Below are 22,738 nucleotides of genomic sequence, written 5' to 3'. Positions count from 1 at the left end.
CTGGCTTTCAAAAAATAACGACTAATAATATTACAATGGTAAGTCCTAAAACTTTATTTTCTCAATGCACTTATTGAATAATTAAAAGCCAGGATTATTTAATATGATTTTTAAGTGGTAGCCAACATTTGAATGTGTGTGGATGAAGTTTTAGGATACTATTTGAAATAAGTGTCACATTTAAAGTTTTGATATAGTGTTCCAATTCTGTAGCTTTCCTTCAAATCTTCCTGCACGTATTATTGATCTCAACTCTGTAACCAAAGTTGTGCCTTCACAGAAGTGCTGGGTTTTGTGTTGGGAAGAGGAAAACCTGTCACCCTATCTGATTTAATGCCCCTAGGAGGAGGAAAGATGGCAGTTTACCGAGTTTCTCTTTGTCCCTTGCATAAACCGATGATTTGTGTGTCAGGACCTCGATAATCTCGTCCGTCTTGGAAACTTAAGAAGAATCATCCTGGTTACCAGTAGTACTTACTGGGGAGATTCTCTGGCCTGTCCTAGAAAGGGAACCTAAAAAAGATCTCGGCAGAAGGCAGCGGAAATCCACTTCCCTAACTCTGCCAAGAAGAACTCATGGCATTGTCTTGTTAAAATCACCACAATTTCTTTTCCACTGGATAGATATACCGTATTGAAGACGGTTAGTTAGCACTGTTGCTTCTATCACCGCTACTCCCCTCGAATGCGTCCATTGTTGGGGGAGGGGCATTTCATTGTCCTTCTCTTTGGCGCCCGGGTTGTTGTGTGTCACAGGAACGGAATCCATAGTCCGCAGGCTCGATCCGAGCTGGGACGGTTTTGGGTGGCTTGTCGGTTCGGCCTTTCGGTACTGATCCCAGGCCTTTGGGGGGGGGGGCAAGTGCATCTCTTGAGGCTCCTTCCCCCTTCCCAGCCCAAGATCCACTCGGTTTGGGTGGCTTGTCGGTTCGGCCTTTTGCTACTGATCCCAGGCCTTTGGGGGGGGGAAGTGCATCTCTTGAGGCTCCTTCCCCCTTCCCAGCCCAAGATCCACTCAGCTTGGGTGGCTTGTCGGTTCGGCCTTTCGGTACTGATCCCAGGCCTTTGGGGGGGGGGAAGTGCATCTCTTGAGGCTCCTTCCCCCTTCCCAGCCCAAGATCCACTCGGCTTGGGTGGCTTGTCGGTTCGGCCTTTCGGTACCGATCCCAGGCCTTTGGGTGGGGGAAGTGCATCTCTTGAGGCTCCTTCCCCCTTCCCAGCCCAAGATCCACTCGGTTTGGGTGGCTTGTCGGTTCGGCCTTTTGCTACTGATCCCAGGCCTTTGGGGGGGGGGGAAGTGCATCTCTTGAGGCTCCTTCCCCCTTCCCAGCCCAAGATCCACTCGGCTTGGGTGGCTTGTCGGTTCGGCCTTTTGCTACTGATCCCAGGCCTTTGGGGGGGGGAAGTGCATCTCTTGAGGCTCCTTCCCCCTTCCCAGCCCAAGATCCACTCGGCTTGGGTGGCTTGTCGGTTCGGCCTTTCGGTACCGATCCCAGGCCTTTGGGTGGGGGAAGTGCATCTCTTGAGGCTCCTTCCCCCTTCCCAGCCCAAGATCCACTCGGTTTGGGTGGCTTGTCGGTTCGGCCTTTTGCTACTGATCCCAGGCCTTTGGGGGGGGGAAGTGCATCTCTTGAGGCTCCTTCCCCCTTCCCAGCCCAAGATCCACTCGGCTTGGGTGGCTTGTCGGTTCGGCCTTTTGCTACTGATCCCAGGCCTTTGGGGGGGGGGAAGTGCATCTCTTGAGGCTCCTTCCCAGCCCAAGATCCACTCGGTTTGGGTGGCTTGTCGGTTCGGCCTTTTGCTACTGATCCCAGGCCTTTGGGGGGGGGGGAAAGTGCATCTCTTGAGGCTCCTTCCCCCTTCCCAGCCCAAGATCCACTCGGTTTGGGTGGCTTGTCGGTTCGGCCTTTCGGTACTGATCCCAGGCCTTTGGGGGGGGGGAAGTGCATCTCTTGAGGCTCCTTCCCCCTTCCCAGCCCAAGATCCACTCGGCTTGGGTGGCTTGTCGGTTCGGCCTTTCGGTACCGATCCCAGGCCTTTGGGTGGGGGAAGTGCATCTCTTGAGGCTCCTTCCCCCTTCCCAGCCCAAGATCCACTCGGTTTGGGTGGCTTGTCGGTTCGGCCTTTTGCTACTGATCCCAGGCCTTTGGGGGGGGGGAAGTGCATCTCTTGAGGCTCCTTCCCCCTTCCCAGCCCAAGATCCACTCGGCTTGGGTGGCTTGTCGGTTCGGCCTTTTGCTACTGATCCCAGGCCTTTGGGGGGGGGGGGGAAGTGCATCTCTTGAGGCTCCTTCCCAGCCCAAGATCCACTCGGTTTGGGTGGCTTGTCGGTTCGGCCTTTTGCTACTGATCCCAGGCCTTTGGGGGGGGGGGAAGTGCATCTCTTGAGGCTCCTTCCCCCTTCCCAGCCCAAGATCCACTCGGTTTGGGTGGCTTGTCGGTTCGGCCTTTTGCTACTGATCCCAGGCCTTTGGGGGGGGGGGAAGTGCATCTCTTGAGGCTCCTTCCCCCTTCCCAGCCCAAGATCCACTCGGTTTGGGTGGCTTGTCGGTTCGGCCTTTCGGTACTGATCCCAGGCCTTTGGGGGGGGGGGAAGTGCATCTCTTGAGGCTCCTTCCCAGCCCAAGATCCACTCGGTTTGGGTGGCTTGTCGGTTCGGCCTTTTGCTACTGATCCCAGGCCTTTGGGGGGGGGGAAAGTGCATCTCTTGAGGCTCCTTCCCCCTTCCCAGCCCAAGATCCACTCGGTTTGGGTGGCTTGTCGGTTCGGCCTTTCGGTACTGATCCCAGGCCTTTGGGGGGGGGGAAGTGCATCTCTTGAGGCTCCTTCCCCCTTCCCAGCCCAAGATCCACTCGGCTTGGGTGGCTTGTCGGTTCGGCCTTTCGGTACCGATCCCAGGCCTTTGGGTGGGGGAAGTGCATCTCTTGAGGCTCCTTCCCCCTTCCCAGCCCAAGATCCACTCGGTTTGGGTGGCTTGTCGGTTCGGCCTTTTGCTACTGATCCCAGGCCTTTGGGGGGGGGGGGGAAGTGCATCTCTTGAGGCTCCTTCCCAGCCCAAGATCCACTCGGTTTGGGTGGCTTGTCGGTTCGGCCTTTTGCTACTGATCCCAGGCCTTTGGGGGGGGGGAAGTGCATCTCTTGAGGCTCCTTCCCCCTTCCCAGCCCAAGATCCACTCGGTTTGGGTGGCTTGTCGGTTCGGCCTTTTGCTACTGATCCCAGGCCTTTGGGGGGGGGGGGGAAGTGCATCTCTTGAGGCTCCTTCCCCCTTCCCAGCCCAAGATCCACTCGGTTTGGGTGGCTTGTCGGTTCGGCCTTTCGGTACTGATCCCAGGCCTTTGGGGGGGGGGGGAAGTGCATCTCTTGAGGCTCCTTCCCCCTTCCCAGCCCAAGATCCACTCGGCTTGGGTGGCTTGTCGGTTCGGCCTTTTGCTACTGATCCCAGGCCTTTGGGGGGGGGGAAGTGCATCTCTTGAGGCTCCTTCCCAGCCCAAGATCCACTCGGTTTGGGTGGCTTGTCGGTTCGGCCTTTTGCTACTGATCCCAGGCCTTTGGGGGGGGGGGAGTGCATCTCTTGAGGCTCCTTCCCCCTTCCCAGCCCAAGATCCACTCGGTTTGGGTGGCTTGTCGGTTCGGCCTTTTGCTACTGATCCCAGGCCTTTGGGGGGGGGGGGAAGTGCATCTCTTGAGGCTCCTTCCCCCTTCCCAGCCCAAGATCCACTCGGTTTGGGTGGCTTGTCGGTTCGGCCTTTCGGTACTGATCCCAGGCCTTTGGGGGGGGGGGAAGTGCATCTCTTGAGGCTCCTTCCCCCTTCCCAGCCCAAGATCCACTCGGCTTGGGTGGCTTGTCGGTTCGGCCTTTTGCTACTGATCCCAGGCCTTTGGGGGGGGGGGAAGTGCATCTCTTGAGGCTCCTTCCCCCTTCCCAGCCCAAGATCCACTCGGTTTGGGTGGCTTGTCGGTTCGGCCTTTTGCTACTGATCCCAGGCCTTTGGGGGGGGGGGGAAGTGCATCTCTTGAGGCTCCTTCCCAGCCCAAGATCCACTCGGTTTGGGTGGCTTGTCGGTTCGGCCTTTTGCTACTGATCCCAGGCCTTTGGGGGGGGGGGAAGTGCATCTCTTGAGGCTCCTTCCCCCTTCCCAGCCCAAGATCCACTCGGTTTGGGTGGCTTGTCGGTTCGGCCTTTTGCTACTGATCCCAGGCCTTTGGGGGGGGGGGGAAGTGCATCTCTTGAGGCTCCTTCCCCCTTCCCAGCCCAAGATCCACTCGGTTTGGGTGGCTTGTCGGTTCGGCCTTTTGCTACTGATCCCAGGCCTTTGGGGGGGGGGGGGAAGTGCATCTCTTGAGGCTCCTTCCCAGCCCAAGATCCACTCGGTTTGGGTGGCTTGTCGGTTCGGCCTTTTGCTACTGATCCCAGGCCTTTGGGGGGGGGGGGAAGTGCATCTCTTGAGGCTCCTTCCCAGCCCAAGATCCACTCGGTTTGGGTGGCTTGTCGGTTCGGCCTTTTGCTACTGATCCCAGGCCTTTGGGGGGGGGGGAGTGCATCTCTTGAGGCTCCTTCCCCCTTCCCAGCCCAAGATCCACTCGGTTTGGGTGGCTTGTCGGTTCGGCCTTTCGGTACTGATCCCAGGCCTTTGGGGGGGGGGGGAAGTGCATCTCTTGAGGCTCCTTCCCCCTTCCCAGCCCAAGATCCACTCGGCTTGGGTGGCTTGTCGGTTCGGCCTTTCGGTACCGATCCCAGGCCTTTGGGGTGTGTGTGTGTGTGTGAAAGTGCATCTCTCGAGGCTCCTTCCCAGCCCAAGATCCACTCGATCTACACCGAATCTTAAGCGCCCAGGCTTCGTGAGGCAGGAAAGCCCAGCTTTCATTTCTCGTTCGCACCGTCGTGCCGCGCCCGGGCGTTTCGTGTTGTTGTTTTGTTTTTGTTTTGTTTTTTTTTCCTCCCCGGCTCTCCTCTTAAAAAAAAAGAAGAAAGAGTTACGCAATGCTTGCTTAGGAGGGAGCTTTCGGCTTGCTCACCTACGCGTTTGGAGAGGGGAGGGAGAAAGAAAGAGGGGGAACCCCCCCCCAAAAAAAACCCCTCAAGGATCTCCTGGGAAGCCTGAGGAAAAAAGTCCTGCCCAAAGTTGAGGGACGAAAGAAGCCTCCCCTCCCCCCTCCCCGCACACATGCCTGGGAGAGAGAGAGAGGCCTCCCCGCCCCGGGAGCGAAGCCCCCCCCCCCAGCTCTGCGCTTCCCGCCCACTTCTCTTCAGCGCGGCTCTGCCCGGCGAGGGGAGCCCAGCTGTCGTCCCTTCCGCGGAGGCCGCCCGCTGCGGCTGCTCCTTTCAGGAACTCGGCAGCCCTGCTCCAGTTTGACTTGTTGACTAATTTCGAGTTGTTGAATAGCTCGCGTGCTTATCATAGTTGCGGTTGGCTTCGAGCTTGCAAGACTCGCTGCCGTCGGGGACTTGTGTGTGTGTGTGTGTGTGTGTGTGTGTGTGTGTGTGTGTGTGTGTGAGGGGGGGGAGGGAGGTGTGTGTGTGGGGGGGAGAAGAGTGTGTGGGGGGGAGAAGAGCGGGAGGGTCAGCGCGTCCTCCGCGTAGGACAGGGGTCTTCAAACTTGGCCCTTTTATGACTTGTGGACTTCAACTCCCAGAATTCCTCAGCCAGCCATGCTGGCTGAGGAATTCTGGGAGTTGAAGTCCACAAGTCATAAAAGGGCCAAGCTTGAAGACCCCTGGCGTAGGAACTCCAGAGTTGGGCTCGGTTTTTGTTCCTCTCCCGCCCGCCCCCGCCCCCACCCCGAGAACCGCGCCAATTCTGCGCCACAGAAGCGGCGAGTCTCAAGTACGGCGGCGTCTCCCTTTTGCCTTTTTCGGCTGCCTGATTTTTTTTTCTCTTTTCGGAAACGAGAGTCGCTTTGGCTCGCTTTGCCGCCTTCCGTTTTTGAAAAGAGTCGCCTGCGTGATGTGGGCGGCGTGTGCTGGAGGCTTGAAAGGCTGGATCCAGGTTTCTTCCTCTGCTCCTCCAACTTAAGATCGGAGCAAAGCTTTCTTTTAGCTTGGTCTTCCAACCCAAAAGCAGCCTCGGTCCGGAACGTCCATCCTGGCAAAGCAACCTCTCCGCTTTTCTCTAGAACCGGCACGAGGAAAAAAAAAAGAGTCCGAGATCAATACAAATCAAAATCAAGATCAATCAAAATCAAAATCAAGATCAATAAAGTTGTCATCAAAACCACCCACCGGCCGGCCTTTCGGATGATCTTCCAGAACTAAAGAGTACGAACCCGGAAGGTGTACCACGTAAGCCAGGGGTCTTCAAACTTGGCCCTTTTATGACTTGTGGACTTCAACTCCCAGAATTCCTCAGCCAGCAAAGCTGGCTGAGGAATTCTGGGAGTTGAAGTCCACAAGTCATAAAAGGGCCAAGTTTGAAGACCCCTGACGTAAGCCCTTGTAACCGCCACTGGGCATGTGCAGAGGGCAGCCCCAAATCATGACGGCTCAGCGGAGGGACTGAAGCCCCGCTCTCCCTCCCATCCCGGGGCTTTTGCGAGATGAGGGCTGGAGCCAGCCCGTTGGGTTACCTTTTCGTTTCCAAGGTACAGCCTTCCCTCCGGGGCCCGTTGTATATCACCTTTTATTTCTTCGACCCGATCGCTCATGAAAAGCGATCCGCTCTTCCCGAGCCCCTCTCGCCCCCGAGTCGGGCGGGAAAGGGTGGGGAACGAAAAGCCAGGTTGGCTGCGCCTGCTTGTCATCCCCCCCTCCCCTCACCCCTTTCCTCTCCCTGGCGTGTGAGGCCGGGGTGAGTGGGTGACCGCGCGCTGGTCTCGTCTTCTGCGGCAAGCGGCGGATTTGTATCAGCGTAGCCGCTGATCCCTTGGGACAAAGGCACAGGGAAGGGAGAAGGGGGGCCCGACGCCCCGCCCTCCTTAGCCGGCCCGGCCAGGGGGGGGGGCATGTGTCGCCTGCCTCCCAGGCCTTCGGAGGGAGGAGCGGAGAGCGAGCAAGCAGCAGCAGCAGCGGCAGAAGGAGAGAAAGGAAGGCGGGAGGGAGGGAGGGAGGACGGAGGACGCTGCCTGCCTTGCCTGCCTTAGGGACATAGGCGGGGCTTCCGACGTGAGCCAAAGGGCAAGGAGCTTGCAGAAGAAGCCTTTTCCTCGCGTCACTCTCTCCGCCTGGCAAGTGCTGGAAGCGCAGGCTGCTGCTCTTCCAGCGCTCGCCTGCCTGCCCGCCTGCCCGCCTGCCTGCCTGCCCTCTCCCTCCACCACCACCACCACCACCACCATTGTATAATGCTTCGTGATCGCCGCAGCCACAGGAAAGCGGAGGCTTAAATCCTCCCCGAGCGGCATTCGCTTCCCCGCCCCCCCCCACACACACCCTATTCCACCTCCTCCTCCTCCTCCTCCTCTGTCCCACCGTCAGCCCCCCCCACCGCCACCCCTCGGGCCAGGAGAGTGACATATGGAGCGAGTGGAAGATTAGGAGCGGGCAGCGGGCAGGCAGAGCCCGATGCTTTAGTTCTCGGGAGGAAACTGCATGTGGTAAGTTCAACTCGCCGCCGAAGAGGAGCGGGCCAAAGTGGGCGAGGGAGGGAGGGAGGGAGGGAGGGAGCGAGCCAACCCCCCCTCCCCATCTTTCCTCGTCGCCGGGAGTCACGCACGATCCGACGGGGGGGGGGATGTAATTGACTCGGGTCAGCAAACGGGAGGGGGGGGAATTAAGAGGTCCGCGGGGGCGGCGAGACGGACTCTAGGCAAATCTCGGGGTGGGGGGGGGTGGGGGGCGCCTGGCTTAAGAAACGTCGTCCTCGTAAGCCGGATGGGGCGAAAGAAAGACGTCGGCGAGAAAAAGCTCGGGGAAACTCGGCGCTTCTTGTGCCTTGACTGGATTTCCCCCCCCTCCCCTCCCCTCCCCTGTAAACCCTTCGGATAGAGATCTTCCCCTCGCCTCCCGGGAGGACCCGACGGGGCAGTCAGAAGAGGCTGGCTGAGTTTACTTTCCTGCCCGCCAAACCGCCGAATCCCGAAACGTACGAGAGAGAGAGAGGGCTCGGAGGTGGCCCGAGGTGCCTCGAAGCAGGTGTGTGTGTGTGTGTGTGTGTGTGTGTGTGTGTGTGTGCGTGCCTACTCGCGGGTGGCTTACGGCAGGAATGTAACTGTGCGCGTTTCTTCCTCGCTCTTCCCGAGGGTGATAATGTCGGGAGAGTTTTTCAGAGCCGTCTTTACGGCGCAACTTTGCATTTTTTTTTAATTTATTTTTTTTGCTTTGACCATTTTCAACGTCTGCTGTGTGGAGTTGGAGATGCAGAAGCCGCTTGCCGGGTTTCTCTGATGTTGGAGAAAAAAGCAGACCGGTGTGGGGGGGGGGCGGAACGGAACCTTAAACTGGGGTTCTAAGCGAGCAAAACCCAATTCTCAGAGCATTTTGTGCATTATTTGTTCGTTTGATTAGGACACGATGGCCCGCGGAGGAGGAAGTTTAAAGCAGCGTTTCCCAACCTTAGGAACTTGAAGATGCGTGGACTTCAACTCCCAGAATTCCCCAGCCAGCATAGCTGGCTGGGGAATTCTGGGAGTTGAAGTCCACGCATCTTCAAGTTCCTAAAGGTTGGGAAACGCTGATTTAAAGAGCTGTCTCTTGGGTTGTACAATGTAACATTTTAGCCTGGTTGTAAGTATGTATGTTCCAATTGGTTATTTAAAGAGCTGGGTTAATCTTCTTCTATGTCTTGGTATGGGACAGAAGCATTGATATAAATGGAAAATCGTGGTTATAATTTTGGCACCCTAAAAGCTGCAGTGGGTTTTAAAAGCAGCTCTTGAATATGAAATGCTGAGTTTCGTTCCTTGAATCGCATAGAGCAGAAGTTGGCAAGACTAATTGAAACGGCTCTCCAACTTGGTTTCACTTGACTGAAAGTTCAGGCAAAATAAATAAATAAATAAATAAATGGCGATAGTGACCATTCAGAATTCTTAATCAGAGTCAGCCCCTCCAGTTTGCTCCCTTGAGATCCCATAGCATGCTGTTCCAAAGAAACATGCTTCTTTTTTTGGCTTCTGTGAAGTTTTGTAAATGCTTGGAGTAAAGGGCCCGATTCCACTGCCATATCAAGTATACACAATTAGGTTTATTCCGTGACTGACTTTGGGGGTTTTTTGGGTTGAAAGTGGCAGAAAAATAGTGTTGAGTTAGTCCTAGACTTTGTATCCATCCAGGTGTTGGCTCAAAGATCAACCTTGTGTTAACCACTCCCCCTCCCACCTAGCCCATGACACTGTAAATCAGCCTTTATACTGTACTGGCCTCCAGGCACATTAGATTACAAATTCTGCTTCCATAGCCAACAGCTGTGCCGAGTGGAGAAGATGGGATCTGTAGTCTTTTGGGAGGTTAGGTGTTGAGGAAGGCTGCTGTGTTGCTATATGGACCATGTGATTCAATTGGGCTATGGCCTGTGCTACTCAAAGAGACTTCTTGCCCTTGATTTCAGCCTTTCGTCTCTTGCAGCCTCACACGTTCCCTAAAAATTTGTGGCAAATCGGGTATCTTTATTAGGGATACAGAAAAGATGGCAGGAAGAAACCGTTCAGTTATTTATTCTGTTTTATCAATTGTCTGATGCAGTAGGAAATATTTTTTAGTAGTATTTATTTTACTGGAGTATATATGATACGTGTATTGCAAAGCAACGAAAAGGGCACTGCCTTCTCTCATCCCCCCTTACCTTTCTTTGCAAAAGCTTCTTGAAGAAAATTCCGTTGTTTTGCCTTTTTTTAAGGGCAACTCTTTAAAGCAGCCATATCCTTTCCCCAAGAATTGTAGATTGTGTAGGCAGGTGCTACATTTGTGTTCCTTGCACTTTAGGGGGCATCTTTTAGAATCGAATCTGAAACTCTGCAGTGCCCTGCTACGTTCTTTCTTCTTGAAGTCATAAATCAAACTGGTGTCCATTGAAGGAAACCAATTTTAAGTTTAAGAGGAAGTATTTTCCCCGACTGACAGTGTGTATTGGGGAAGAAGAAGGGATTAACAGCTTTGATGCCAGACAGGTATATATGAGTCTGTATCCTAGGGAACACTTCCATTGTTCAAACAGGAATTGTAGCTGCAATGAGTTTCTTCCTTTGGGGTCTTTATCTGCATCATTTAATAAAAGAGGTTTGTCTTCAGGAGGAGGAGATAAGAAGTTTCCAATATTGTAATTATGTTTATTGAGATTTGTACCAAGTGTACAATAGAACATTTCCTAAAATGTTCTGTGCTACATTTTTTTCTCATACGTTACCTAAAATAGATAGGAAAACCTGTTCTCTAATACAATGATTTTTATTCTGAATAAGACGGCTTGTACAAGTAGAGTTGTCTAAAAGTACAAAAACTTCACTGATATACTGTCTTCACACTGTATCACAAGTTTAGCTTTTTAGTGTTCACAAGTTTAGCTTTTAAAAAATGTTTCTTTCCCCTTTTTAAAAAAAATACAGTATGGCTCTTCCAACATAAAAAAACAGGTAAAAAAGCTTATATTGAGGAAAACTAGTCATCTAGATACCAGATTTTTAAAACCTACCTTAATGACGATACTGATTTTGTGCATGTACCAAAAGAGTTTGCCCCTGAATTTAAAACTTCTGAAGGATCTTACATAATAATAGTCAGTTGAGCTACTTTGCTGACAAATCTTCATTCTTCACTCTTGGTATGACACATCAGTGTGAAAAGTACAACAGAGCTTCATTTGATATTTTGCACATTTTAAATGGAGTGAGGTTTGTGAATTTTACATTCGCCTCATCTCTATTAGAGAATGCACTGTATCAGAAGTGAGACTAACATTTCTAAAATGTAGCTGTGTTCTTCTGTCCCTCTCATAAGGGCTCTTTAGTGCCTCCTTTGGAAGTACAGTTTTTGTCTAAAAGATAACACAAATGGAGACAGCGCCAGTTGCAACAGCTTCTTGGCCAAAATGGGGCGGGGGGGGGGGGAGAGAGAGGGAAAGAGAAAAGAAAAGAAACTATGCCAGAAACAGCAGGCTCTGATTACAGAGTCCAAAGATCATTTTATGCACTAAAGGAAAGCCAGTGAGTGAGTGCAAGGTCCAGTGTAAATGACTGCAGGGAGGGAATAAGTCTAGGGCATAAGAACAGCTGATCTATTTTTCCCATAATCAGCAAGATTTTTGCTAATTGTTCCGTTATTACCCAGAGCAAAAACCCTTTATTTAGGCTGACGTTTGAACAGAAGCAAAGAATTGAACGGGCAAGGGAGGAGAGCATGCTATGGTGTGAATGAGGCTCTGGTATTCTGTCTCCTCATCTAGATCATGGGTGCCCAACTTTTTGATTAGCCTGGGCCACACTGAGTGAAGAGGAATTGTCTTGGTCTGGATATAAAATATATATTTCATAGTTAATGTATATAAATCACACAATAATATTAACAGTTCATGATCTTTGGGGCCTGCATTACTAGCTGTCCACGGCTGCGAGTTGGGCATGCCTGGTCAAGATAAATGATCACCCAACTTTCAGCAATGCAGTTTTATTTTTTTTTATTTTATAGTTTCTTTAATCCCACCCTTATTATTTTTATAAATAACTCAAGGTGGTGAATATATCTAATAATTCCTATTCCTCCTATTTTCCTCACAACAACTTTGCGAGGTGAGTTGGGATGAGACAGTGAGTTGCTCAAAACCACCCGGCTGGCTTTCATGCCTAAGGTGGTATGAAAACTCAGTCTCCTGGTTTCTAGCCTTGGTTGCTTTAACCACTAGACCATGGGTCTTCAAACTTGGCCCTTTTATGACTTGTGGACTTCAACTCCCAGAATTCCTCAGGCAGGCATGCTGGCTGAGGACCTCTGGGAGTTGAAGTCCACAAATCATAAAAGGGCCAAGTTTGAAGACCCCTGCACTAGACCATGGTGTGGTATAGTTTCATGGTGGCTAATCTGTTCCATCAACTTGCTTCAGGAGGAGATCAATCATAAAATGCAGTCATTATGATAGAGCTGATGATTATAAGCTTGGGCATTGATGGCGTAATCCTAACCCTTAAATGGAATTAGTTCCTTTTAACTTTGGTGGAGTTGAGAAGATATTGCAGCCTAAAAGGCTATTTTATGTGTGCCATACTATCTCCAGTGCTTTTCCCAACTTGTTATTCCAATGCATGTGGTTTGTTAGAGTTGAAACTGAGTTGACAGATTTTGCTTTCCATGTTGGGTTGTGCAGTTTTTTGGTGCAGAAATTACTAGGAATAGCATGGATTCCTATTTCAAACATGCTTAATTTGATAATCTGCCTTGAATTCAAAGAATGATTAAAACCATAAGATGTGTTTTAATAACTCTTCCCCACCTCGGCAAAACTCTTTAAAGATATGAAGGAGATAAAAAAAATTAGATGGCCACCTTTTGACAGTCTATTGCTGTGGCAAATTACTGACTCCAAATCAGCATTCGTTAAAAGAGGGCCTGATTAATTTCTGTCTTAAAAGAGGCAGAGAATCTGTCAATATCTAAGGAGGGTAGCCTTAACCTGACACTCCATTTTACTTAAGTTAAATTGCTAATCTGTGAAATTAATCCTATTTAAATGCCATGAAAGTTAACATTTTAGGCAGGGCAAGGAAATCTAGGCTGCCAAAAACCAGGCAACCACTAGTTGGCAGTAAAGTGATGTGGAATATAACCAGATCTTTGCTATTATATAATGATTGTCTGAATTCTTTGCCACTCAGGCCTAGTAGTACTAGATTTAGGGATTTAGATAAGAAAAATCCAAATATTCTTATTAACATTTATGAGAATAGCTTACTTTCTGAACACTCATGGCTCAGTCACATGACTAAAGGTCAGAGTGAGGTTTTGGTAAGTTCAGCCATTATTGCTGACCAGGTGACACAAAAGTTGCTTGTTACACAACCAGTTCTGTTTTCAGCCCATAATGATGCAAAATTAGCTTGTTGCCTTCATATTTTTCCATGAGTTTTTCTAAGAAAATCTGATTCTGCAAGTAACCCAGTCCCCTTTTTATTTCATAGAGATGGATGATAGTGGCTGATTTTTACTTTCCCCGATCCAGTCCTTATTATATAACATTGAGGACACAAAAGAAGTGTAATATTAACTCAGTGTTACTGAGAAGTTTTATTGAAATTTTGAGTATCCCTGTATGCCAGAAAGTTATTTAGAGTGCTAAGGAACTTTCTAGTAATCTAGGTCTGTTGTTAATCATTTTGTACATCTGTAATGGGATTGGGAATTGTTTTGGGAGATCCAAAGCAGATCTCTCTGCTAAGCATTACAAATTAAAATATACAATGTAAAATTGTATTTCTCATTCCCATTCTAAGTCCATTTAAAAATGGACAGAGAATCAAGTGTTTTGTTACTTACGTGGAGAAGATTAGTTATATGGGTTTTTTTTTGCTAAAAGCTAGTTAAATAAGGTTCTTTGACTTAAATAAGGTTTGGGAAAAGGTGTTCCTTTAGTATCACGTGACGTCGTGCAATGTATTGGGACGGTTTTGCCATTGCCGGCAATGGGGTGGGCACAGCTTTTGGATGATGCGTCCGGCCCGCAGGCCGGCGGTTTGACACCCCAGCTTGAGTAGAGCCAGGACCAAATAAAGTAGCAGATTAATTAATTTCAACAGCAAACAGTTTTCTGCTTTGTGACTGAATTTTGAAAGTTTGAAAGTGTGGAATGGATGCAGTTGCTGTTTTTTTTTAAAAAAAATAAATCACAAAGTTTCCAAAAATGGAGAGCCACACATTTGAAATGCACAAAGCCATAGGACAGGGGTCTTCAAACTTGGCCCTTTTATGACTTGTGGACTTCAACTCCCAGAATTCCTCAGCCAGGCATGCTGGCAGGGAATTCTGGGAGTTGAAGTCCACAAGTCATAAAAGGGCCAAGTTTGAAGACCCCTGCCATAGGAGGCATCAAACCATCAGAAATTGTGTGCCCCATTTTCACTGCTGGAATACGGAAAGAGCTAGAAGGGGGAAGTAATACTTGTGTTTCTGGAGAGTGAATAATAGAGGCGCTAGTAGCGCAGTTTAGTTTATAAATTATTCCATACGCAGGCTACAGAAACTTATTTTAGCTTCTACGATTTTATGAAAAGAGAAGGAATTCTTTTGCTTTCAGTTTTGTTTTCTCAGTACTATTGACAAATAGAGGTGGCTCCTGTGTCAGATGCAGAGTATTTTCGTTTCCCATGTTCAAGCTCTTCTGCAAAGTGAGCAACAATATAGGAAGAAACGCCCACAATGGTAGGTAAACTATGCAGATATGTTGAAGTGGGGGGGGTGTTGTTGAAAAAAGAGCCTATTTAAATCAGATTGTACAGCTAGTCAGTCAGCAGGTCCAACTAGTTTTGAAATGCCCTGGGGTAGCTTGGATTTAATGAAATGCAGGTAGCTATGCAACAAAGTTCTTAAAAAGCAAATTTAGTCTGTATAGCACCACGCTAACATTTTCTCTCCTCCCCCCCCCCAAATTAAAAAGAAAGCTACCTGAGATACAATTTGTCTTGCTTTCTTTCACCTTTACAGTATTCGCTGACTTTGAATGGTGATTTTTAAATGTCTATTCCAAAGGACTCTAGGATGGAAGTCTTTAGAATAAAATATAAAGGTAGGTTTATTCATAAGACAGAGATTGCAGAAAGCTGAAACGTGCACGTGGAAGGTTACGACATTGTATTTTGAATCATCTGCAAAATGGAGATCCTTATTTTGAATGGCATCAGTGTTTTGACTTTGGGACACTTTGTATTCCAGATAATTGAACTTTCTGCCATGGCACAAACTTTTCTTTGGTTTCTTGATTTCCCCAACTGGTGTTTCCTTTTATTGATCTCTGGCTGCTGTGTTTTCCTCTCCATCTGTCTGAGAAGCAGAATCCAGATCAACTTATTGTTGCACAAAATCCTCCTGCCAGAATATGTTCCCCACTTCTCCTTTTTTCTTCTTTTTTTTCTAAATCTTACATAGCTGCCTTCTGTTCCAAGTGTGAATGAAACTTGATATGTGTGATGCAATCTCACAATACTATACTCTTACTTTCTTCCTCTTCCCTTTAACTGCAGTAAAAAAGAAGACAGATTTAAATGGCCTCAAGAAAGGAACCAGGAAAAAAAAAGTGAACCACCATGGTGCCGCTATTTTAAGTATGTCATAATGGAGAAAGTTCCATTTGTTCTTCTGTTGATTATGTAAGAAAGTTTCTTTTCTAATGTTCATTCTCATTATAGGTCCCCACCCCCTAATACAATGATGCCTTCTCATCGAGGCTTCACTCAACAGTCAGTGCAAAGCTTACTATTCCTGTGAAGCAAAATCCAATTCAGTGTGAAAGGGTATTTCAAATTAGGATAGTTGGTTAGCGATTAAGGAAGATACAGTGATGATATTCCCCATCACACTTGGGACAACCTTGTGAGAGATAACACAGGGTTTGCATGCCAGCAACAGCATGCATGGAAGCAGGCAGCTCTCTCTGTAGAATCTATGGCTGGCTTAGAAACTCAACCTAGATTTTTTTTCAAGCCAATTTAGTTGTCTGACTGGCAAATAGAACCTGTGACCAAACAGTGTGAAACTCAAGTTTGGCACCTTTTTTATTTCTTTAGTTTTTTCCCCCTCCCTGAGCCTTCAGACACTTCTTGCCTGGGCATTCTTGCTTAGAAGATCTCTAATCTCCTTTTTCTAGACTTTATCACAGGCTATCTTTGTCAGCCCTTTGAAGTAGGCTAGGTCAGAGAACAGACGAGACAAGGACTACTGGAACTCTGTTGCTATAGGACAGGGGTAGGCAACCTTGGCTCTTTTAGGTTGCCTACCCCTGCTATAGGACATATGAACAGAACCTTGAAAACCTGCCAGAGTGTCCCTCTGGCCTCTCTTATACCAAACAGAATCAAAGTGGGCTATCTTGAGTTTCTTTCTCACCCCTTCTGTTTCCCAGGATTGATTTATCATTTACTTAATGATCTTGCATTCCTTCTTCAAGATGGCCAAACTAATGTGATATTGATAAATAGAAGGAGGTATATTATGTTTACGGACTCCTCTGAGTGAACTGAGGGGACTTGCAAGCTTAAACTAAAACACTGTCTTAGCTATAGAGATAGTTGGAAAAGTTGGTAAGCAAGCTAATGAAAGGCAAAGGAATGCAGAACTGGTGATGGTCCCTGTGAGGCCAGAGAAAGAAAGAGAGGTACTTGGACTGAATGGAGATTTAAAAATCTCAGATCAAAGGATACAGGGAACTTAGAAGACTACTGAGAAGATGAGGCATGAAGACTACTGAGAAGATGAGGCATGGGAAGGGGCTGCAAGATGCGTGGGTGTAGAAAAAAGCTTCTGCAGAGAGTGTGTGTTGTTGGCAGGAAGCAGGGTGGAGTGATAAATAAGAAGGCTGAGCAGTAAAGCATATTGGCTGGTTGCCAGCAGCCTGGAGGAAGTAGAACCAATTCAATAGCAGGAAAAAAGTGAGAGACCTAAGGAGACACCTTCCAGAGGGTTAGCCACATTAGTGGGTTTTCAAGGTTTTCAAGGTGTTATAAGACTAATAGCTTTATTATAACCCAAAGACGCTCTGTAGATGGCGGAAGCACAGAGTTGAAACGTACCAAGTGAAAAATTAGAGGCAAATTTTACGCAAGGCCAGGATGGCCATTCTCAAAGTATCATAACCGCATGAAAGCATTCAAACTCAGCTATAGTCAATGATGGCAACCCTAAACTTGGATTTAAAAAATACTAAGCCTCTGTATCCTAAGGACTCACAGGTAGAGAAATTGTTATTTTTTTTACCCTCCCACACGCATCCACCCTGAAGAAATTACTCAAAACGAAGCTTTACTCATCTCATTATTCCCCTGCTAAAACATTATCACCTTTTAAAAATTTCTTTATCAAGCCATCTCTATAAAGGTAAATTTGAAAGCTGAAGCGCTCTGCTTCAGAAATCTAGGAACCTAAACCCAAGTAGACTCGAGATGTGAACCAGAGGCAGCTTCTGTGATAGCTTCAGTTCTGTGAAGGAAGTGCAGTGTCTGTGGAAGGCCTAGCAGGGTCTTCTCCAGATCTGGACTTAGAATATGGTTGAGCTTGTAGTGATCCACAGCCAATGGGAAAAGAGATGGGTGAAACTAGTCAAATCTAGAAAAGTAAATGGTTTAATAATATGGTGTTTCCCAAACCTGGGTAAATTACCCAGAATTGGGTAAAAGTGTTTTTTTGGGGAGGGGTGTTAATGACAATAAATCCATTGTTGTTGTTGCGAAGTCGTGTCCGACCCATTGCGACCCCATGAACAACGTTCCTCCAGGCCTTCCTGTCCTCTACCATCTTCTGGAGTCCATTTAGGCTCACGCCTACTGCTTCAGTGACTCCATTCAGCCACCTCATTCTCTGTCGTCCCTTTCTTCTCTTGCCCTCAACCTTTCCCAGTATTAGGCTCTTCTCCAGTGAGTCCTTCCTTCTCATTAGGTGGCCAAAGTATTTGAGTTTCAGCTTCAGGATCTGAAGAGCAGTCAGGGTTGATCTCCTCTAGGACTGAGCAGTCCGGGTTGATCTCCTCTAGGACTGACCAGTTTGATCGCCTTGCAGTCCAAGGGACTCGCAGGAGTCTTCTCCAGCACCATAGATCAAAGGCCTCAATTCTTTGGCGCTCAGCCTTTCTTAGGGTCCTTTATCCATTATCCAGTCACAAACAACATGGACATCTAAATAATGACTTTCTGATAAGTGACAGTGGGTAGTGAAGGAAAAAGTTTGGGAAGCATTGCTTTAATATATTAGCCTTTCACATGGTGAGTGCTTAGCAGTATATTAAAGTTTGATCTTCCAGCCTCCCTGCGTATTTGAGAATCTGGTGTCAGAAGAGGAAAATATTGTCAGGAGAGAAAAAAATAGAATTAGTTGGCTTCACACATCATTCTCAGCCAAGATTTGTTTTAACCATATTTTGCTTTAACAAAGTATAAGAGTTTGAGTCATGCATGACATTAAAGCTATAAAGCATAGTTTACATGCCACAATGACTAGGTCAAAAGCAAGCAAACCAAGCAAGTTATGGCTCAATAAAATCTATGAAAACAGATCCTGGAGTGGATCTTCCATTTTAGTAGCTACAGATTATGTCTGGTGGTCTCAGCTTTCAACTTTTTTAAATTTAAGGCTGGACAAAAATAGCAGAACTGATATTGAAAAGATGTTATTAAACTAAAGCTGGTGTGTATGAGAGAGAACGCACGTGCAAATTGTGGAGAAAATCAAAAGGATATCTGTTTGGAGAGTGGGACAGCATTTGTAGAAGGAAAACAAGAAACAAACAAAAAGAAAACAAGGGACATTTAATTTTATTGCATCTTCTAGGGTGAATATCTTCAAATCAGTTTTTTCATGCTCTATGAAATAGAAAGTAAGTCAGGGCCATTTGCAGGAAAAGAATTAGGGGGAAAGTTTAAGTAATTTTATCCTAGTTAGTTCTGGCCTATGAGTATCTCCAGCATTCAAGTCATTCCACATTCAGTTAAGTTCAGGGGCAATTAATTGCTAAGGCTTATATGCCACTCTGGTCATATCTGGCTCTGAGTGGTTTATAATGTGTGTAAATGGTCATAGAATCAAGGAAGTCTGTATTTTCAGAATCAATTGTATGACTGAATTATTGCAGTTCATGTAGAACCTTTACTGCCATATGTTTTTTCCCCCCAAATTCATTTCCAACAAAACATTGTCCTCATCCGAATTGCCCCTTGTGTACTCTTAATTGTCCTTAACAGAGAATATAGCTCTTGCAAAGAAAGAGAACAGCGATCCCAACCCCTTGTGGGCATAAGGCACTAATCTGATTGCTGACCACTGAAAAACCCATCCAGTTTTTCCCTCCTGACCAAACAAGTGAAAAGTTAGCAAAGTGATCTTCAGATCCACGTTGCTTTTACCCCATTTGTTCTGTGAGCATGCTAGTCCTTACAAGGTGGTTCTAAGACCTGCAACAAACAAATGGAGCATTTCAGATGTTTTAAAAGTAGCATTCAAAATGATCAAATGGCTGTACATACGTTGATTCAAAAGGCTCCTCTTCCCCCCTCCCCAGGAGTTATACTAAAGCAGGCATGTCAAACTCGTGATGTCACGTGACTTTTTTCCCATTGCCGGCAATCGGGTGGGCGCAGTTTTGGCGTGACGCATCTGGCCCACGGGCCGGCAGTTTGACAACCCTGTACTAAAGTATAAACTTTGGCTGACAACAACGTTGAAAACTACCCCTAAAATAAAAAGTGCTTCAGAAAGAGACTTTCAGGTCAACTACAGGTAGTCCTCAACTTACGACCACGATTGAGCCCAGCATTTCTGTTGCTGAGTAAGACATTTGTTAAGGGAATTTTGCCCCATTTTACAACTTTTCTTGCCACATTTATTAAGTGAATCACGGCAGTTGTTAAGTTAGGAACACGGTTGTTAAGTGAATCTGACTTGGCTTGTCAGAAAGTCGCAAAAGGAGATCGCGTGACCCCGGGACACTGCAATACGTGTGAACCAGTTGCCAAGCATCCAAATTTTGTTCATGTTACCATGGGGGATGCTGCAACTGTCTTAAGTGTGGGAGACGGTCACAAGTCACTTTTTAGTGCCATTGTAACTTTGAACAGTCGCTAAATGAACTGTTGTAAGTCAAGGACTGCCTATAATGTTAAGTCTCAGAATGTTATTAGGGATGAAAGTGCCTTGTTTCCCCCCCCCCCATCACTACAGTGGGTTTTTTTTCCTGTTGTTCATAGGATGCCTAATTTAGAATCTGATTTTTGTAATAAAATTTATTAGTTACAGTTGTCCCTATTTACCTTTGACCGGAGGTGAGGGAGTCATGTAACCTTTCTGGTGTTATACTTTACAATACTGGTTCACCAATCCCTTATGCATTTATTTAAACGTAAATCACATATATCTATCCGTGGAACTTTTTCTCCTGCTAGCTGATTTGGCTTCTAAATTTCATCAAATAATCCCCCCCCACCAAAGCTCTGATGCAGTGATAGGAGCAAAGTTTTGAGCTTTCAGACTAAATATTGTTGTTTCACCTCACCTCATCTCCCCTAGTGCATTTTATTAAGGGTCTGCTGTGAGGAGAAAAACAAGGCATCTTTAGGGAAAAGACTTTTTGCCAGGATTAAAAATAAAGGCTCCAGCCAAGTAATTATTAATATGGGTGGAGGGAAACCAACTAGTATAATGCCAAGTGATTTGGAATGGAGGTTCAAAACTCATTAGTTGTTTGGTTTTTTTTAATGTAAAATGGATATCTGCACTGGAGAAGATAGCCCGAGGATTCAAGAGATTTTGAATGCACAAATTACATTGTCTAGACAGTGACATACATCAATAATTAACATCCTTCCTACACTGAGTCTAGCAAAGGGTTAAAAGATTATCCAGCTTTATTTATTTACTATATTTTCCTCAAATATTTTCCAGGTATAAAGTTTTAAAAGAGGACAGTAATGGTTTTGCTCATGATTTGCTCATGTTTTGTACGGATTTTAAAATATTGTCTACTTAATTTAGAGTCAGGGATGCGGTGGCTCAGTGGGTTAGGACGCTGAGCTTGTTGACCAGATGGTCGGCAGTTTGGCGGGTCGAATCCCGAGTGCCGTGTAACAGAGTGAGCACCTGTTACTCGTCCCAGCTTCTGCCAACCTAGCAGTTCGAAAGCACGTAAAAATGCAAGTTGAAAAATAGGGACCACTACGGTGGGAAGGTAACAGCGTTCCGTGCGCCTTTAGTGTCTAGTCATGCCAGCCACATGACCACGGAGACGTCCTCGGACAAGCGCTGGCTCTTCGGCTTTGAAACAGAGATGAGCACCAGCCCCTAGAGTTGGAAACGACTAGCACGCATGTGCGGGGGAACCTTTACCTTTTTTAAATTTAGAGTCATGGTTCTTTGTTTCAGCTAAGGTTGTTTCTTAATTAAAGAGCAGATAACGTTTTCTATACCATTTAGATGTCTTAAAGGTACACAGCTATTGTTTTTCCATCGGTGTGGTGTTCGTAAGGGTCAGCTATGCATCTTCAGGGCTAGAAGCTTCTTTGTTAAAGGCTTTTCTTTCTATTGATAGTTTAAACAGTCCTTGCTTTATGTGACTCCTCCATCCCTCAGAGCAAGAATGCACAACTTTTCTAAGGCTGAAGATCACACTTTAAGAGATATTTTGGGGTAGATTTTGGCTGGAAGAGTTATGTGTTGGGTTAGAAGAAAATGTGATTTGATTCACATTGAAATTCAGCAATACTAGGGTTCTTCAGCATGCATTTAATAATTTTTCACTTACTTTGAATTAAAAGCTATATAATTTGATTACAGTGTTTGGAAGATGGGGGCTGAGCCATTTGAGGAACCACATTCAAGCTGTACTGTACATTCCAGCAGTGATAACAGGTAGTTCTCGACTTACAACTACAGTTGGGAACAGAATTTCTGTTTATAAGCTTGAAGCTGGTTGTTAAGTGAGCCTTGCCTGATTGTACAGCCTTTTTTTTGCCACAGTTGTTAAACAACTCAATCGTGCTGTGTTAGGCAAATCCGGCTTCCCCCATTTGAAAGTCATAAGTGGCAATCACACAACCCTGGGACACCGCAGCTGTTGCAAATAGATGTCAGTTGCGAATTTTGATCATGTAACTGGGGATGCTTCGGTGATTGTAAGTACATTGTAAGACTAGTCCTAAGTCATTTTTTTCAGTGCTGTTGTAACTTTGAGTGGTCGTTAAACGAATGGTTGTAAGTTGAAGACTGTCTTTATTGTTTCTCTGTAGCAACTGCAGGGCAAAATTGGGTGTGTCTTGTGATCATATTTATCTCTTTAGTTTCATAGTAAGTATGTTTTAATTGGTGTTGTGTGCCCACATAGTGAAATAATAGTTCGGTAACTATCATTGCTAGTCCTTCACTTCAGAAACAATGGAATTTCCATGAAATGTGGTACATAATTTCATAGAAGTCTGAATTCTGTGTAAACAGTGTGGTATAATTTTGATTTATGTTTGGCAAGCAGATGTCACTGCACTACTGCCACATTATATTCAATTCAGTTTAGTTTGTAACATTTTCATCAAAGAGATGTGTATTTGAATGACAGCCTGGTTAGTCCAGATACATGCACACTCCTGCATCCTGTATATACAAAGCTTCTTTACTCTTCCATTCCATTTTAGTTCCTTCTAATAGTTATTGCTGAACTGTGGATTTAGTATTTCAAGATATATAATCACTCTTGTAGTGTACACGTCCTGGTCCTCTTTTGAGGGGATTAGTTAATGAGGTGGTAATTTATTCCAAAGGGTATATTTAGTGAAGGGCTTCTCCGCTTTATTTGACATAGTCCTGTCAACTGACTGCAATTTGTCAAAACCATTAAGCAAGGACCTCTTCTTTGAGGTGAAAGGAGAGTTACCCTAAACCAGGGGTAGGCAACCTCGGCTCTTTTATGACTCATGGACTTCAACTCCCAGAATTCCTGAGCCAGCTTGGCTGGCTCAGGAATTCTGGGAGTTGAAGTCCATGAGTCATAAAAGAGCCGAGGTTGCCTACCCCTGCCCTAAACAAACAGGCGGCACTACAGACTACATCTTAAATATTCTTCCTGCAAAATCTTTAATAAGCCACATCTTGGCCTATGTAGATTGTGGCTTCTCCTATCCACCCCCCCCCCCTTTTTTAAT

General features: G+C 46.7%; 1 protein-coding gene and 2 long non-coding RNA genes across 5 annotated transcripts in view; 1 reads left to right on the top strand and 2 right to left on the bottom strand.

Annotated features, from left to right (window-relative positions):
- Positions 1–4,751: 4,751 nt before the first annotated feature.
- LOC310633178 lies at positions 4,752–6,968 on the bottom strand. The gene is made up of 3 exons (XR_014490997.1): positions 6,566–6,968; positions 5,850–6,111; positions 4,752–4,953 (listed from the first exon to the last, which is right to left on the bottom strand). It is a non-coding gene; the product is annotated as an uncharacterized lncRNA (long non-coding RNA).
- Positions 6,969–7,421: 453 nt separating this feature from the next.
- Positions 7,422–22,738, top strand: part of SERTAD2 (SERTA domain containing 2) — a 34,563-nt gene continuing 19,246 nt past the window's right edge. Inside the window, exon 1 of one of the 2 annotated variants that reach the window (XM_083357278.1) lies at positions 7,422–7,528. The gene's annotated coding sequence lies outside the window, so the exon portion shown is untranslated. Of the gene's footprint in view, positions 7,529–7,907; positions 8,067–22,738 lie in introns of those variants that run through there. The other variant, XM_083357279.1, reaches the window with a different exon arrangement.
- The window catches only part of LOC310637035, a 28,110-nt gene continuing 19,308 nt past the window's right edge, over positions 13,937–22,738 (bottom strand). Inside the window, exon 3 of one of the 2 annotated variants that reach the window (XR_014491854.1) lies at positions 13,937–15,085. This is a non-coding gene — a long non-coding RNA (uncharacterized lncRNA). Of the gene's footprint in view, positions 15,086–16,909; positions 17,169–22,738 lie in introns of those variants that run through there. The other variant, XR_014491855.1, reaches the window with a different exon arrangement.

This window comes from Vipera ursinii, assembly GCF_947247035.1.
Source record: "Vipera ursinii genome assembly, chromosome: 1".
Lineage (NCBI taxonomy): Eukaryota > Metazoa > Chordata > Lepidosauria > Squamata > Viperidae > Vipera > Vipera ursinii.
The sequence above is the reverse complement of the archived record's forward strand: the minus strand, read 5'-3'. Positions and strand labels throughout refer to the sequence as shown.